Source organism: Haliotis cracherodii, unplaced genomic scaffold, assembly GCF_022045235.1.
Source record: "Haliotis cracherodii isolate W230 unplaced genomic scaffold, xgHalCrac1.p SCAF_16, whole genome shotgun sequence".
Lineage (NCBI taxonomy): Eukaryota > Metazoa > Mollusca > Gastropoda > Lepetellida > Haliotidae > Haliotis > Haliotis cracherodii.
In genome coordinates, this window is record NW_027266271.1 from 3,335,816 (window position 1) to 3,352,349 (window position 16,534).

The window sequence follows — 16,534 nt, forward strand, 5'->3', positions numbered from 1 at the left end:
CAACTCTTTATAGGGAACTAAATAGGGCATATTAATTACATTTACTGTTGCGTTGGGTGGTATTATTGGCTTTAGCCAATAAAATCAAAGTGTATTTGCAATATTCTTATCAAGAAATAGTTCCTTTCCTCCAGCGATTAAAATCAGTATCCCATTCGACTCATTTTGTGTGAAACTAGCCCCCCAAAGGCTTAAAAATTTCATCATTGAGTGAGCATACGCTGTAATACCCATCAGGTATAATAATGCGAGTGTTATCATCAAATAGTACTAACTCATTATCATCTCTCGCAGCATTTATATTGGTCCACCGCGGGTAATATGTTACATCGTAGATAGCGACTTCAAGTTGACCAGCCGAGTTATCGATAGTATGAAGCAGTTCAATAGACTGACCATTTGTTATTCCCGGGAGTGTAACACACATACTAAATATACAATGATACTATATCATAACTTAAATATGAAATCAACTTATATTACTAATCAGTCGATTTTAGTAAGTGCCTCTGGTGGGTGCTAATTTTGTTGTTGAATTCCCTGATATCTTTGAAAAATACAGGGTCACGGCAACAAGCGATAAAATGGTGCACAATTGGTTTCACAATCCGATGCAATTTTGGCAGAACCAGTTAAACTTTGCCATATGGTGTGCCACAATGGGATGTGTTGTGTATCTCTTTATGCCCCAGGATTTGAACTAAATAAGTCTGTTTTATCATTTCACGTGTATTATCAGATTAGACATATACTTAAAGAAATTAGTGTCCCATTACCGCAGAATCGAGCATGGGATTCCACAAATAATCCATACGATAAGAGAGCCTTCAAACGTATTTGTAATGAATATAATGTTTCTATGGGTAAAGATTGGCGATTAAAGGAGCTAGCCATGGTCTAGGTGTTCCATACAGTGGGCAAAAAACTGTTAAAGAAGAAAGCAATGGTTTAGTTAAAAAAACCATTTAATCCATTTAAGTTGTTACAGAAAAACAATCTTTTTGTAAGATTACATAATCTTAATCATGGCTGGGAACTTTCGAGTAACGATTGGAGAGGTTCTCTTATGAGTTTTAAGGTTGGTTTGGCTTATATTGTTACAAAATTTGTACAACTGATATAAAGCGTTATAAAGATGTATTACAGTACGCTCAATCCAAAGTGGACTACGTTTATGCGCCGGGACTATACATGTCTCCGAGTTATATGGAACTTAAGATCGGTCAAGTGATAGGTTATAATAATAAAATTGTTATTGCTACCGATCAACAAAAACCAGGTATTAATTCAGATATTAACACCAAATCAATAACGCAAACAAACACAGGCGAAACGGGAATAGTCAAGCCACAAATATATACTAACGCTCAACCATCTACTAACGCACAACCACAAGTGCCACCACATATTGCGGCTAAAAATCAACAACATATCTATGAAAAAACAGCACTTGTAGTGGGTGGAGTAACAGCTGGTTTACTCATGATCTGGTTAGCGAACTGATTTGGTTAAATAGTTATTGGCAGATACGTACAACAGCCCTGCAATTGCTACGATCAGTGCCCACAAGTTTTGACTAAGCTAATAAGGTCTTAGCTAATAAATTCAAGAGCCAGGAAACAATACTCCTTATTATACCGGGAAGTGCAGATGCGGCTTTCCCAGCGAGCTTTCCCAGTGCTGAACCTAATGCTTTTAAATGCTTTTTTATCCACTCTTTTATACCATTTTTATCACTAGGTGGTGGGGGTGCACCACCTCCTGTATCACCACCGGTTAACGCTAGAGTCAAAGTCGATATAAGAAATCCCAATGCGGTTAAAATACTGGCAATGGTTATTCCCTGTTCTCTGAACAATGTTTTAATTTTATCGGCCAGTGTAGTGTCATCGTTGAGGACTTGATCGATAGTTTCTCGAATTCGACTGATTTGTGAACGAAGTGCCTTTCTATTACTGGAAGCAGCCTCGAGGCGGACCGATCTTTCGTCTTCTAAGTTACGCAATCTTTCTGCAACGTCTACTGAATTCATCACCCGCCTGTTCAAGTTTTGTTTTCTCATAAGCTATATGCTTGTCAAGTTCGGATAGCTTGGCAATATTATTGATGAGTTCTCCCCGCATTGTTTGCATTGCCTGGTCAAGACCTCGTAATTCCGTAATACTGTTCCGTGATACCTGTAACGTGGAATTATCGTAGTAGGTATCCAAGATTTCTCGGAGTCCGTCCGAGGCCAGCTTCGAGCGGACTTCCAAATTATCTTTATCTATGTTACCGAGTTTAGTCCGCACAGACTGAAGAACCTTAGTATTCTTTGCAGAAAGTTCTTCTCGTGAGTAGTCTACAAAACCTAATTCATCACGAACAGTGTTGATGCCATGTTTATCATAGACAAGGCTAGGGGCTTACGAGTAGGGAGAATTCATAAGATCAACATCCGGAGAGCCACGCAGTCGCAATATTCCTTTACTATCTACCGTAAACTTTGAATAATCACGACCTATTGGGCTTACTTTTAAGGCACCGTAATAATCATTAACGGTTGATTGCAAAATTTCATTGTTAAGATTCATAAAGCTGGTTTCATCAGTACCCGCTTTGATTGTACTCGTATTATCAAAGTTATCTAGATTAAAATCATCCATTTTTATATTAAACTTAAGGTTACATAATTTCAATATAACAATGTCTTCGCAATACGGGCGCAAGTTAAACCCACAACAGACCTCGGGATCCATTAGGGGTCAAAGCAATTCGTCAGTCTGTAACTATAACTAATAACCTGAGTGTACCATTGATCAGAATCAAACACTTCTGGTTTGCTTTCCTAATCTTGGCGCACACGATGTGTTAGTTCCAGGAACTGCCCGACTATCATTTACAATCATTTTGAATTCTGCCGACGTTAACAGGGAGCTCGTTCAGAACATTGGTCGTATGATTGTTAAGAAAATCGCGATTAAAATTAGCGGCAATGAAGTTTTGAGTATTGACGACAGCGATGTATACTTCTGTTACATGGATCTCCAGAGAACGGCTAAAGAATGGGAAAACTTACAGTACCAAGATATTTGTAATCAGAACACACTGAGCAGAACTACAGCAGAGTAATCAAAGTCACTGGGGATGAAACGGCTAGCTATTCTAAAGACAATATCTCACTGGAGTACGATATGATAACAGATCCTGAATAAGCCAGACAAATTCGTAACCAGTATACCGGAAGTTTAGCCATTTTGTACGATTGCGTGCTTCGACGTCGAAAGATCACCAGGAACAAAAGAGATACGATGTGGAATATCATTTAAAAGTCCCCACTAGATAGTTGAAGGGTATTTTATGTTGTTCGAGGACCCTTCTGATGCATTTGCAAGACATACCGAGAAATTCTACAACCCCAAGATTACAAAAGTTGAATTGACTATCGAGAGCGTGCCTTATCAACTATATAGTCTAGGCATGCAAGCATATCAACAGTGGGATGAGATTAAAAAACTTCCTTCTATAAAACGAAGCCCAGAAGTTTACGCGGTCGTGAAAGATCTGTCTCTCGGGAATGTATCGATGGCTGAATTCCTTACCACGAAGTATGCGCTATGGCTCGACATGCGAACCACGGACGATGACCAACTACATGGCAGTGGGCGGAGAATAGAAAATGCTAGTGAGGGTGTTACTATGCAGATAACAAATCTCCAGGAAGCGGCTGGTAAATCAAACATATATTTGTACGTGATTATGGAGGCACAACTTAATATACAGAATGGAAGATTCGTGCAAGCGATCTATTAATAATCTTTTACCTAAAGAACCGCACTGCGCTATCATCTGCGGGCAACTGGTTGCAGAAAAACAGCATTTATTCTAGATGTAATGAATGATCCTGGGGTGCACAGAGTTGATCCAGGCGATCGTTTAGAAGACTGTTTACGAGTATGTCACGAAAAATACAAAGGAGAATCAACCCTTTTCATAATAGACGATTGCAGTGCAAGTAAAGAACTTACCCAAAATATAGATATGCTTTCATATTAAGCATTCTCCGGTCGGCATATGGAGCATAGCGTTTGGGTACTTACTCAAAAATACAACTCTGTCCTGAAAGATCTGAGAGAGCAGACTAAATGGGTAGCCCTGTTTCATTGCAAAGACCGAGATTCATTTGAGGAATGTCTATGCGAAATGATGTTATTTCCACCAAGCTCGAGTGAGATAAAGTCAGAAAACTGTTTGCGGAAATGAAGCACTGTAAACTCGTATTAAAAAACGATCAACCAGCTGCTTATGCAGTTGCTTAGCAAAAATAGCAAATGCTAAGCAAAAATATAGCAAATATAGCAACTGCTAAGCAAACATATAGCAAAAAATAGCAAAAAATATAGAAAAAATAAAGCAAAAATATGATAAATTGAACATTAGTGGTTATTATGTAATAATGTGGTTTGAAATCCTCATTCATTCGCAACAGTTTATTATTTCAGGCTGTATTGGATATGCTTTATTCCATTTTGTTAGACTTAAATATCTCCTCAGGTATTACATTATGGAATGCGACGAACTTATCGAACAAATGCTCAAAGAACCTGATCAACATGCTGAAGTAGTTACAGATAAATCTTTAGATAAACATAGAGAAAGACTCGCGTCTTTGGTAGCCGGTGGAAAATGCTCCCAATATTTGGAGGAAAATTAGACCATCGAAAAAATTGACCGATGAAGAAATTAAAAAACTGTATGCTCGTTAAGAGGCTAGACTGGGAGCTACCATGACTAAAACAATAGGGTCAGCTATGTTACAACTATACACAGTCATAGCTTCTTAGTACGTTTCTTCCTATCCCGGCAGAACATCGCATGTATTTATGCGAATCTCTAGAGAAAGACCCATTCATCGAACACGCTATAAGCGCAGTAAGCTGTGACTTTTATCATAGATATGGAATGTTCTTAGCACCGCTGACCACCGCTTTAATAACGGCTAGGTATTGTCACTTTAAAGATAAGTGCCCACTTACTAATAATGGAGACTCAAGTGACACAACAGATATCACAACAAGTGAAAGAGGAAATAACCCCGATTGCATCACAAGTGAACGAGGAAATAACCCCGATTGCGAAATCACAACAAGTGAATGAGGAAATACCAGCGATTGTGAAATCACAAGCCAGAGTGACTAAGAATCCTTGAAAAGTCGCAGCTGGTAGGAAGGGTGCGCTAGCGAGGAAATCAAAACTAATACACAATTCAAATAATTGAACATAGTCGTCCGATTAAAACTTCGGCTCCCTATGTACTTTGGGTTGTTGCTATAGCAGCGGTATGGTTTTATAAGACCGGAGAAGAGAAAATGTCACCCCCGATTGCACAATCACAACCCCAAGTTCAATTAGAGTTAAGCCCTCATATAATGTTATAAAAGCAATGACTTCTCCAGTTACAGACGGTAAAATGTTGGTAAACGCAACATATCATTCAGTGGTGGTCAGCGGCTTGGCCATTGGCTATGCTTGTATGGCTAAAATGATTACTAAAGCCACACCACCCAAGCTAGATTTTAATGGTTATGATATCGGTATGATGATTCTTGATAATGGATTGGCAATGGCTACAAAAGATATGCTAATCAAACAAGGGCTTATCCCAGAAGACATAATGAAGTAATTAAACATTTGAATATTCTATATTATTGAACATGGCAACAATTGCGATGATGGTCAGTGGAGCTATTGTTAATGCTCTATTTTTTTCGGGAAGTAATTAGTTATTTTCTTGAGGGAATCAAATGCTAAAGAAGTTGAAGAGGAGCGTAAACGACATAATAAAGCATTAGAACAAATTGAAACAGCCCAGTCACAATGGGCCAGGCGCAGAATTGAGAGATTAGATTTTATTAATGATGAACTGCGTAAAGAGGGACATTCATTTCAAACGTTTAAGAATGTTGAATCTGCCATGCATGAATACTTCCTTGTTTATGGAAAGAAACTTCACCCAATACCGAGACCAACAATAAGTCAGTTCTATACACCGTCAGAGGCTCAGAAAGACCGCGAGATAGCGTTTATAATGTTTGGGTTATCAGCCATTGCTATTTTTAGCTACACAATAACTACGCATAAACCATGATCTATTGCGTATCAACCATTAATAACCCTGACTGCTAATCTATCAATAGCGCAGACTGGCTGTTCAGCTATGTTGAGCTGACTACTCAGCTATTAATAACCCTGACTACCTAATCTATAAATAGCGATGAAAACTATGACTCACCAGTGGAGATGTGATTTGCATTTAGACAAATGATATGATAGATGTATAACCATGAATCTGTGCAGATTTACACTCATGGGGAAGCCGATTCAATGCAACCGACGTTGTGTGGGTGTTTACTGTGGTATCCATTCTTATTACATCAGACAGGGAAATATAAATTATGTTTGTTCAGTATGTGGCATAGGGGTCAAAGGTCGTTATTGTTTATGTAAAAAACACGGTGCTGATAGGGTCAGGAACCAGATTATTTACCCTAGGAAGAGAGATTACATCAACGAGAGGAATAGGTTGGGGAGAATAGGTGTTTAGATATATGAAAAACAACCATTTAGAGATTTGACTCAATTTGTATATACCATTAAATCGCAATGATTTTTGTCAGAGAGTTGAAGGCTTTGGCAAAAACAACATGGTCTACATGGATATTCTCGAATGAGAAAAGCTGAATTGATTGATTTACTCGTTTTGGAATACAACAAACCCCAGACTGTTAGAGAACTCAAAGCTCAAGCAAAAAAAAGTGGGCTGAGAGGTTATTCTCGAATGAGAAAAGCTGAATTGATCGCTTCACTAGATAATAATAAATCAGTTGGCGATGTTGATAATAATGAGTTAAAATTTGTACCCACAGCTGGCGTTGGTAAATATCTAAGAGGTTGGAACATGGATATTAATTCCAACATGGATGTTAATGATGTTTAGCCCATCGTATCGAGCAAAATTAACAAGGAGTTAGATGATTTAAATAGTATAAAATACCAGCTGACGGTTAAAATGGCATTGAGTAAAAGTAACGCAGACGATAGCACTGAATATACCGAACCTTATTTCCTGAGCAATCAAGAAGTTATAACCGAATCCGATACTATAAACACATCATTAGATACATCGATTCAGAGGATACAGGAAACTTTAGAACGCTGGACTAATAGAGGTTTGGGTTGGGGTGTGGATAAAAATCGATAGTTTATATTTAGATATAGCAAATTATATGTCTTTCAAATGTGGATCTTATATAGATTTACCCTCGTATTATAAAAAGAAAAAAGCTATAATTAATGTAAAAAATAAAGGCGATGACGGTTTCAGAATGCTGATAAGAACTGCATTGTTCCCAGTAGATTCTAAAATTGCAAATAGACCTTCTAGCTATCCCCAAAACGATGGACTAAACCTTGATGGTATAGACGAACCTACACCAATATCACAAATTGATAAGGCGGAAAAGCAAAATAATTTAGCTATAAATGTTTTCAGACATTCTTCTAAAGGAATTGTTGTACACAGGATAAGCTCCGTCCCAGAACATATTCCCCGAATCAATTCATTTCTGATCGAAAAAAATGGTAAATATCATTATACGTGGATAAAGAGTTTAAGCAGGCTATTATACAATCAAACAAAACATGCTAGAAAGAAATATTTCTGAGAAAGATGCCTGCATGGGTACAGCAGACAAGTTCTATTAGCAGCGCATAAAGAAGACTGCAGAGGTGTTGGACAGACGGCTATCAGGATCGATATGCCTAAAGAGGGGAAAAATATACTAAAATTTGAACATTATTGTAATCAAATGCCAGCACCGTACAAAATTTACGCCGACTTCGAAGCACTTATCAAACCTATAGAAAATATAGAACACAATACTGAATGTAGTTTTACGTACAAAACTCAAGAACATATTCCTTGTGTGTTTGGATATATAGTTGTAAGGTATGATGGGAAAACAAACCCGCCCGTGATTTACAGAGGTCCCGATGCAGCGGGAAAGTTCCTAGAATATCTACAAAATGAAGAGAGAATTATCAGGGAAAATTTATCGCATAAGAAACCCATGTGTATGACGAGGGATGATTGGAGGGCCTATAAGAAGTCAACGAGTTGTCATGTTTGTAATAAACCCCTGAATGGGGATTCCGTAAGAGATCATTGCCATGTCACGGGCAATTATGGAAAACATTCCTGGAGTTGCGCCCCCTTGCCCGCTTGGCGGCGCTGCGGTAGTTACGGTCCCACATTCATCGTTGTATCCACGGGAATATATGAACTTCAGTCGACATTGACCCACTTGCTTTTCTGTAAACAGCCGGTAGTACTTGAAGGCCTATTTCTATCATGAATTACATAAGGCTGGAAGTTGCCCGAACTGAAGACTGAGCTCAAAGCATGAGGTGCTCGAGTGTCAGGACGAAAAATTGATCTGATAGAACGGTAAGTTTCTAATATTGCTAATCCTCGGCATTTCTTACTGAGCATTTATTTTATAAGATTGTAACAGTAATTATTCCCCATTTTGTCACATTACACAGTGCAATATTGGTATCATCGTCATTGGTAGAACAAATGTTTAGTTTAGACAACTGAGATCGCTAAACAAATAACGTAAGCATCGAGGCGATAATGCCGACAACATAAGTGCTTCAGTTTTCGTTCACGTAAACAAAATGCCCCCGTTTAAGGACGCTTTGCGATGCACTGACAAGGGAAAGAGCGGTAACCACGGATCTTGTACGGAAGGTAAGTGTCAGTCACAATAATTTATTCTTCGAATTAATGACTCACTGGCAGTGTACAAAATATAACACCCTTTTACATGAGGTTGGGATAACTTCCGGTTTGATAGATTCTATAATTATTTGGGCAATTATTCAATAATACATCGTTCTTCGATACATATAAATATACATAGTGAATTTAAGCAGATACTATCTTGGAAGCGGTCTAAGGACTGCATCACATTTTACTTAACATCCACCCCCCCACCCCCCCCCAGAATAAATGACAAGTCCCCAAATATGTATCTTAAATAATCATAATGGCCCCGTCCCTTTCTTCGTTTCTATACACATATTTGGAATTGTGATTCATCTGTGGCCAAAACATGATGTAACAAAGCGTGAGGTAGGTACTGAAATATTTGTAAAACATTAAAAATTGCTTAAGCTCTGCACCATCCGATGGCTGAAGAAAGACTGAGGGCTATCACGTTCATCGTCCTTTACAGTGAGTGTGTTTAGATTTTCATATATTTTTATTCATTTTAGCAAGTGTGATGGGTTCACACATTTATTATTTCCTCAGTGTGAAAGGTACACACATTTATTATTTAAGCCAGAAGTTTGAAAGGTTCACACATTTATTAGGACTGAAACGATACATTGGTGCACTGGTGCATCAAGTTTTCATGCATGATACACAGTACTTTTTTACACTTGCTAAATTAAGTTTCTTACTACTTGTTTTATGACACCCAAGTGTCAGTCAAATACTGCAAATATTATGTAATTAGCATTTCAAATTCACAACTAGAAATTTCCTTTTGAACCTGCTCTGAAATATTTAGTCAAGAAGTTTCCACACAATTTGACATAAAAAGGTGACCTTATGTACTGTGATGTGATCTCCCTGTATCTTTTCACCTAGAACATTTATTTCATCCTCAAGTGTGAAAGGTTCACACATTTATTATTTCATCCACAAGTGTGAAAGGTTTCACACATTTATCATTTCATCCACAAGTGTGAAAGATTCACACATTTATTATTTCATCCACAAGTGTGAAAGGTTTCACACATTTATTATTTCATCCTCAAGTGTGAAAGGTTTCACACATTTATTATTTCTTCACAAGTGTGAAAGGTTTCACACATTTATTATTTCATCCACAAGTGTGAAAGGTTCACACATTTATTATTTCTTCACAAGTATGATGGGTCCATACTTTGATGTGCATAACAGCGTTTTTATTTCTAATATTAAAATTAGATGTAATGAAGCTTTTGAATGGTAGTCTAACAGAGTAATCTTTAGACATTGGTTCGATTCCGGTCGAAGGCAAACACATCAAGAATCCTTATTCACTGCATGTATTTATATTCTGTGACACAATGTCTTATTCTTGTGTTAACATTAATATCCATATTATTATATGTTGTTTGTTTTCTAACAAAAAATTATATACAATTACTGAAGTGCAAGTAAAGATATTATTACTGTTTTAGTACTGATAATGCAGAGATGGCTTAAGCTTTCTTACTGACAGAAATACTGATTTGTTGACTTTGGAGTTACAGGGATCTGTTCTTAAAATAATTGTACTTTTTGACAAAATGGACACTGACATTTGTGTACTCCAAAAATAATTTAATAGTCCATATATTTTACAGTCATTTTTTTCAATCAGGTTCTTTCTTTTACAGTTGTTTATTTCAAATGTTTTTCAGACTCGAGAGCTATGACCGAAACTGCAATTTTGGGAAAGAAACAAAACTTGAAGCCGAGTTCGAAATGACACTGCCCCCAGTCGAAACTTATAGGGATGTAAATGGTGACAGTCATCTTCGTTTTTTAGCATATGAAGCTATAAATTATTACTTACAGCCTTTTCAGAAGAAACTTGGTTCAAGTTAAAAAAATCTGTACACTAGTAGGTTTTTGAATTTTTTTCGGTATTCAAAACCAGGTAACATGTGTTTCCTGAATCTGAGTGCCGTGCTGAAATGAAGAAGCATGTGACTTACAAAGTCGATATTGCAATTGATGACGATGGTTCTGTTGTGGAGGGGCAGTGTGAGTGTGCTGCAGGCCAGGGTCCATCAGGACATTGCAAACATATTTGTGCAGTGTTATATGCTATGCACAAGTTTTCAACAACTGGCGATGTTTTAACTGAAGAAACATGTACTCAAAGATTGCAAACCTTTCATAAAAGTAAACCCTATAAAGGCAGTCCCATAAAGGCGACTGACCTTGATTTATGCAACAGTGAACTGAATGTTATATTTGACCCACGACCAGTTCAGTATCGCAAAGTGCCAAATTACCCTGACTTTTTTCGCAATGTTTGGTTAAACCACCCTAGTGTCAATACATTTCCAGTTTCTCAAATGTTTCCTCCAGCAAATTCATTTGCTGTTAATCATGATCATGATTATCTTAAGTTATCTTTAGCTGACCAATACCTGAAATCCCAGAATATATCAGAAATATCAGATATGGATAAAACCAACCTTGAAATAATAACCCGTAAACAGTCTAAGAGCGAGGAATGGAAAACTGAACACACAAAGAGAATTTCTTCTTCCAATTTTGGATAAATTTGTTTGGCAACAGACAAAACTGATTTTCATAAACTTGCTAGATCAATGACTAAGCCATTCGAGGACATTCAAAGTCCACCACTTAGACATGGCAGAAAATATGAAAAGGTGGCAATAAAAGCTTTTGAAAGGTCAAGTGGTTTCAAAACCTCACCATGTGGCATGTTTGTGTCAGATGTTCATCCATTTCTCGCAGCTTCACCAGATTCACTTCTCGGTGATGATACTACCATTGAAGTGAAATGTCCATTTGCATCTAAAGACCGCCTAATCTCAGAGATAACTGTTCCCTATTTGAAGGTATCTGAGGGAAAACTTACCCTTGACAAAAGCAAGCCATATTTCTTTCAAGTGCAAGGGCAGCTCTACTGTACTGGTAGAAAACAGTGCATTTTTATTGTATACACGATGAAGGATTTGAAATATTTTACTGTATCCCGAGATGATCATTTCATTGAATCTATGGTTGAAAAACTTGTGGCATTTTATGACACCTTTTTCAAAAAGGCACTTCTTGACAAATTCTATTTCAGAGATTATGACAGGTATTCCTGGTAAATTTCAGATGCTGATACTCATGTGTCAATGGTCATGAGCCCTATAAACAAGAACGACAGAATTGTAGTCTCAATGTTTTATGCTGAACATATTATATACTGCATATATGGACATTCACAAACAAAAAGTTATGAAAAAACTTGCAGGGTTCCATTTAAGGATGAAATTTCAACAGATGCATGTTGACATGAAAAGAGTTGCATCAGACAAAACCAGGTTGAACTCTGATGCATTCACTTGTGTAAATAAATACAACCATGACAATCTCAGATGTCTATTAAGACATTTAGTACTTACTGTTACAGTACTATGTGACAATGGCAACCATCTTTTAATCACTCCAGTAGTTAATAGTTGGATAATCTAAATATCACAACATACACACTGGTCACATACATGGATGCATTCACTAGTCTAAATAAATACAATCTCTGATGTCACAGTTAGTACTGTTACAGTACTATATGACCAGGCACCTCATTATCAACTACTTGAAAGAATAAATGGTCTGTAAAAAAAATTAATCTAAATATGTATGTGAATCATTAATTGCCTGTTTTCAAATTTGATGTGATGCTATAATCAACTGACATTAATGAAGGCTCTGTCCAGGAGGTTGAAGTCACCCCCACCGTGTGACACATAATCCTATCATAATCAATGTAACTATCCTCAACCAGTGTTTTAAGCCAGCTCATTGCTGACTGGCTAGTATTGAGCACAACCACCAGTGGCTTAGTTAATGATGTAAATCCTGCTGGTGTATCGTGCAGGAAGCAGAGGTGCTGTAAGTCCCCATGATCCCCGGCGAGGTGGCCTAGCTTTGGTTTCTGGTGGCCTATAACCCATGTTTTAAAACTGTATAAATGATATTGTTATGTCCAAATGTGTATTTAAAATTGTTTTTAAATATACCTTTGCATTCATGAGTAAATTGTGTACATCAACTTGGTCTCGTCGCTATATGGCTGAAATAGTATTGATGTGACATTAACTTTTAACTCACTTTGTGACGATGGCAACCATCTGTTAATTACTCCAGTAGTTAATAGTTGGATAATCACAATATTTAAATATAGATGAAGCTACAGTGCAATACATAATCACAATTCAGTGTCCATACTCATAAATATCATCACTGCTTGAAGCATACTCCTTCAGCTCTGTATCTGAAGAATTACAACTGTCATGTGATTATTATCTGCAGCTGAACTGTTTGAGGGAATGATAAAAAAACATTGTCATTGACTTCTTGCTTGTCATGATTGCCTTTTATAACATCTGAGAGAGCTGAAGCAACAACACTAAGATGTGCCAGATATCTGGACCGGTCTAGCTGCTGCCGGTATCATATGAAACAAGAATACACAGCCATGGGATGCATTAGAATTTTGTCCTCATTACAGCCACAATGCACAAAGTAACAGATTTAAACACAACTTAGGACAATTAATTACAATTTGTTTCTCAGTAAACATGTATCCATTGAAGGATGGATATATGATCCAGAAATATACACTTCAACTTATACAGATTTTAAGTTTGTGAAATAGAAGCAACCAGTATTTTGGTTTAATCCAAATTGCTGCCATGGAAAACAGGAAAAGGCACCAGTTCGACTTGTGTTTGATACATGTGCAAAGTTTCATAATCACATATGAAACAGTTTCCGAATTATGCTCGGACAAGTAATGTGTCTCTCCCACTTTGTGGCAGGGGATAATGTAACAGTACGCAAAATGTAACAATACGCACAATACTGTCAACATTCTTAAATTCATGTTACTGATGTCATAAATTTAAAACAAATTCAGTAAGTGAGATGGGTTTAACACCACACTGAACAGGAAGTTTAGCATTATATTATCATAAGCTCTGATTGTTTGTGGCTGCATAAATGGTAAGTTTGCTTCAAACTTGCTTTTTGACCACAGTTTCCCATTCTAGTCTCAACATGATACATAATCTATAACATGTTACATTTAACTTTATCCTCATGAATATTTAGCAACAATTAATTTTAATCATGTAGCAAACGCAAATAACAGGCCCTTTTCAAAGAAATTAGAAACAAATCTCCATACCCTACGTCTGACTAACGTCCGACTGGAATGAAAGATATTTTTAATGATTTTCTAACCAATATGATTAGCAAGTAGAGGGAACAATGCACTTCTTGAAAGAACAAAGCATGAAGCAAAATTTGGTTTCTGAACTGTTAAGAGGTTCAGTAAGTATTTTGAATGTTTTTGCCAGACCAATAATACGTTCAATGTGAACTCTTTTGCTTGATATTTTCCTATCACGCATAACAGTCTTGCCAGACATACGGTTTTTCTTTGAGCAGAATGTTGGCATATTAATGGTAACATCTTTTGGTGCAAAAATATCTTGTACGTTGAAACCCTTATCGGCCATAATACTATCTCCTGGGTCGCACATCACTGTCAAACCACTACGCTCTACTATTTGACGATCACTTGTGGAGCCACCATACGCAGGAGACACATATGACACAAGACCACCTGGTGTGGATCCAACAAGTATTTTGATAGTATTTCGATTTTTATACGTTGAGTAGGTAGACTGCTGAGCTATGGGGCGTTTTGGTTTCTGGATAGGGCATTCAGTACCATCAATGATAATTCGTGTGGATGGAAATTTGGATTTGAAATCAGAAGGACAAAAATAGTGCACTAAGTCTCGTTCTGGCCAGTTATCAAGCTCACTCCACTGTCTACACATAAAATTTACCCAGGTGATCCATACATTTAATACAGTTTTCTCTGAAATTCCAAAATGAAGACCAAGTTCAAAGTTAGTCTTATGTCGGCGCAGTTTCATAAGTGTTAAAAGCAATTGATTTTCCACACTGATAGTTATACTGTCAACTTTGCTGTACAAATAATTTAGGTGATATGCACACGGACCCAAACTTGCAAGTACAAAGGTGAAGTCTGTATAGTTTGACAGTCCTGTATAAAACAAAATTGCTGCAGCATTAAACATAATACTTTGTATTGAAAGCATTGGAAATTTGTCTGTCTGAGCTGATGTACTTTCATATTCAACCTCTGCACTATCTGCAGAACAAATGTTTAGGTCGGTATTCATGTCATCAAACTCAACATTGTCAATTATTTCCTCCCCAGCTACCTCACTGATATCACATTCAATATCACAATCTGTATCCATTGCTTTAAATGTCCTCTTTTTGTTCTCACGCCTTTCAATGCGGGATTTCCTTAAGCCTCCATCGGCCTCAATTGTGTTGGCTGATTCAGTCCAGGGGAAGATTGATGGTACAGCATCTGGTTTTCTCTGTTTCCTCAGAGGTGTACACCCTGGGAAAAACAGCAGTAGATTATTATTTTCCAAACAGATATTGTGCAATCTTTTGACTACCAGTTGTGAGATAACTTTTTATGATTAGATTTAAGTTAATTTGCAGGGAAAGAAAAAAAATTCTATGGGCACGCTATGTTTTGTCACATTATGAACAAAATAGTGATACACATCAATACATTAGAAAAGTAAACAAACTTTTAAATTAAGGAAAATTATGATATAAATTAGCTGACAATTTAGCTGATATAGTCTCAACATTACATACATATAATGCCTGATACAGAGAAGTGTCTTCAAGTTTAACACGTACACATGACACTGTTCTGACAAATACATATCAAAAGTGAACAAACATGAACCTGTATTCTTGAATCATCTGTGCCTCATCTCTGTGGAAAACAAGCACCTGCAGGAAAATGTAACATGATGCATTAAAGGCAAAAACGTCAAATATGTGTTGACATTCCTGGTAAACATCAATTCAACAAATTAAAGAAGAAAACTAAGATGGGTTATGGTCAAACATCAATAACTTCATAAACAGGAATATAATGGTGGTAAACAGGGTTTTACCTCAATTAACTGGGTATGCACTAGACCCCCAGTAATTGATTTCAAAGGCCCTTGCATGAAATATATGAGGGTCAAACCTATACATCACCATGAGCACTGACTGGCAAAAAAATGGCTTCTATAGTTAGGCAAAAATGACACATTATTTCTATCTGGGTTTAAAAAAACCAATGAAATATACTCATAGGTTCACATGCAAACACACATAACCGTGATTTCATTAGAATTAGCCAATACTCCAATTTACTCGCCTACTCTGAACTAAAATTATTGTGAAAAAAATCCCACACTTCGAAGTTTTAAGAATCTTTACTCAATTTAACTCAATGACAAAATCAAACTATCTGTGGAAATACGTGTGTCCCGCGGGACGGAACATTCTATTTTGTCTGCGTCCATTCTTCACATTTCTGCATACTGGATACACATTTCTGAGTCACGTAAAACCCTCTTCGTAGTTTCAATGCAAGAAAATATAACAAATATAATTGGCATGCACGTTAATTAAATCTGCCAACGAATAGAAACATAACAAGTTACCCAAATATCTTACCATAACTAGTTACAGCAATGAAATCAGACGGTCTGAAGTGAGAATGACACACAACACTGTGAGGTGACGGTTTCCACATCTTGCCTTGGTTTGATTCGTCGCTCCTCCGAACAGCAATCAACCATCGTT

General features: G+C 37.0%; 1 protein-coding gene and 1 pseudogene across 1 annotated transcript in view; one reads left to right on the forward strand and one right to left on the reverse strand.

Moving 5' to 3' along the window:
• Positions 1-16,534, reverse strand: part of LOC139463731 (obg-like ATPase 1) — a 327,895-nt gene that overhangs the window by 239,810 nt on the left and 71,551 nt on the right. The window lies entirely within an intron of this gene.
• LOC139463341 (uncharacterized) lies at positions 10,903-11,931 on the forward strand (annotated as a pseudogene).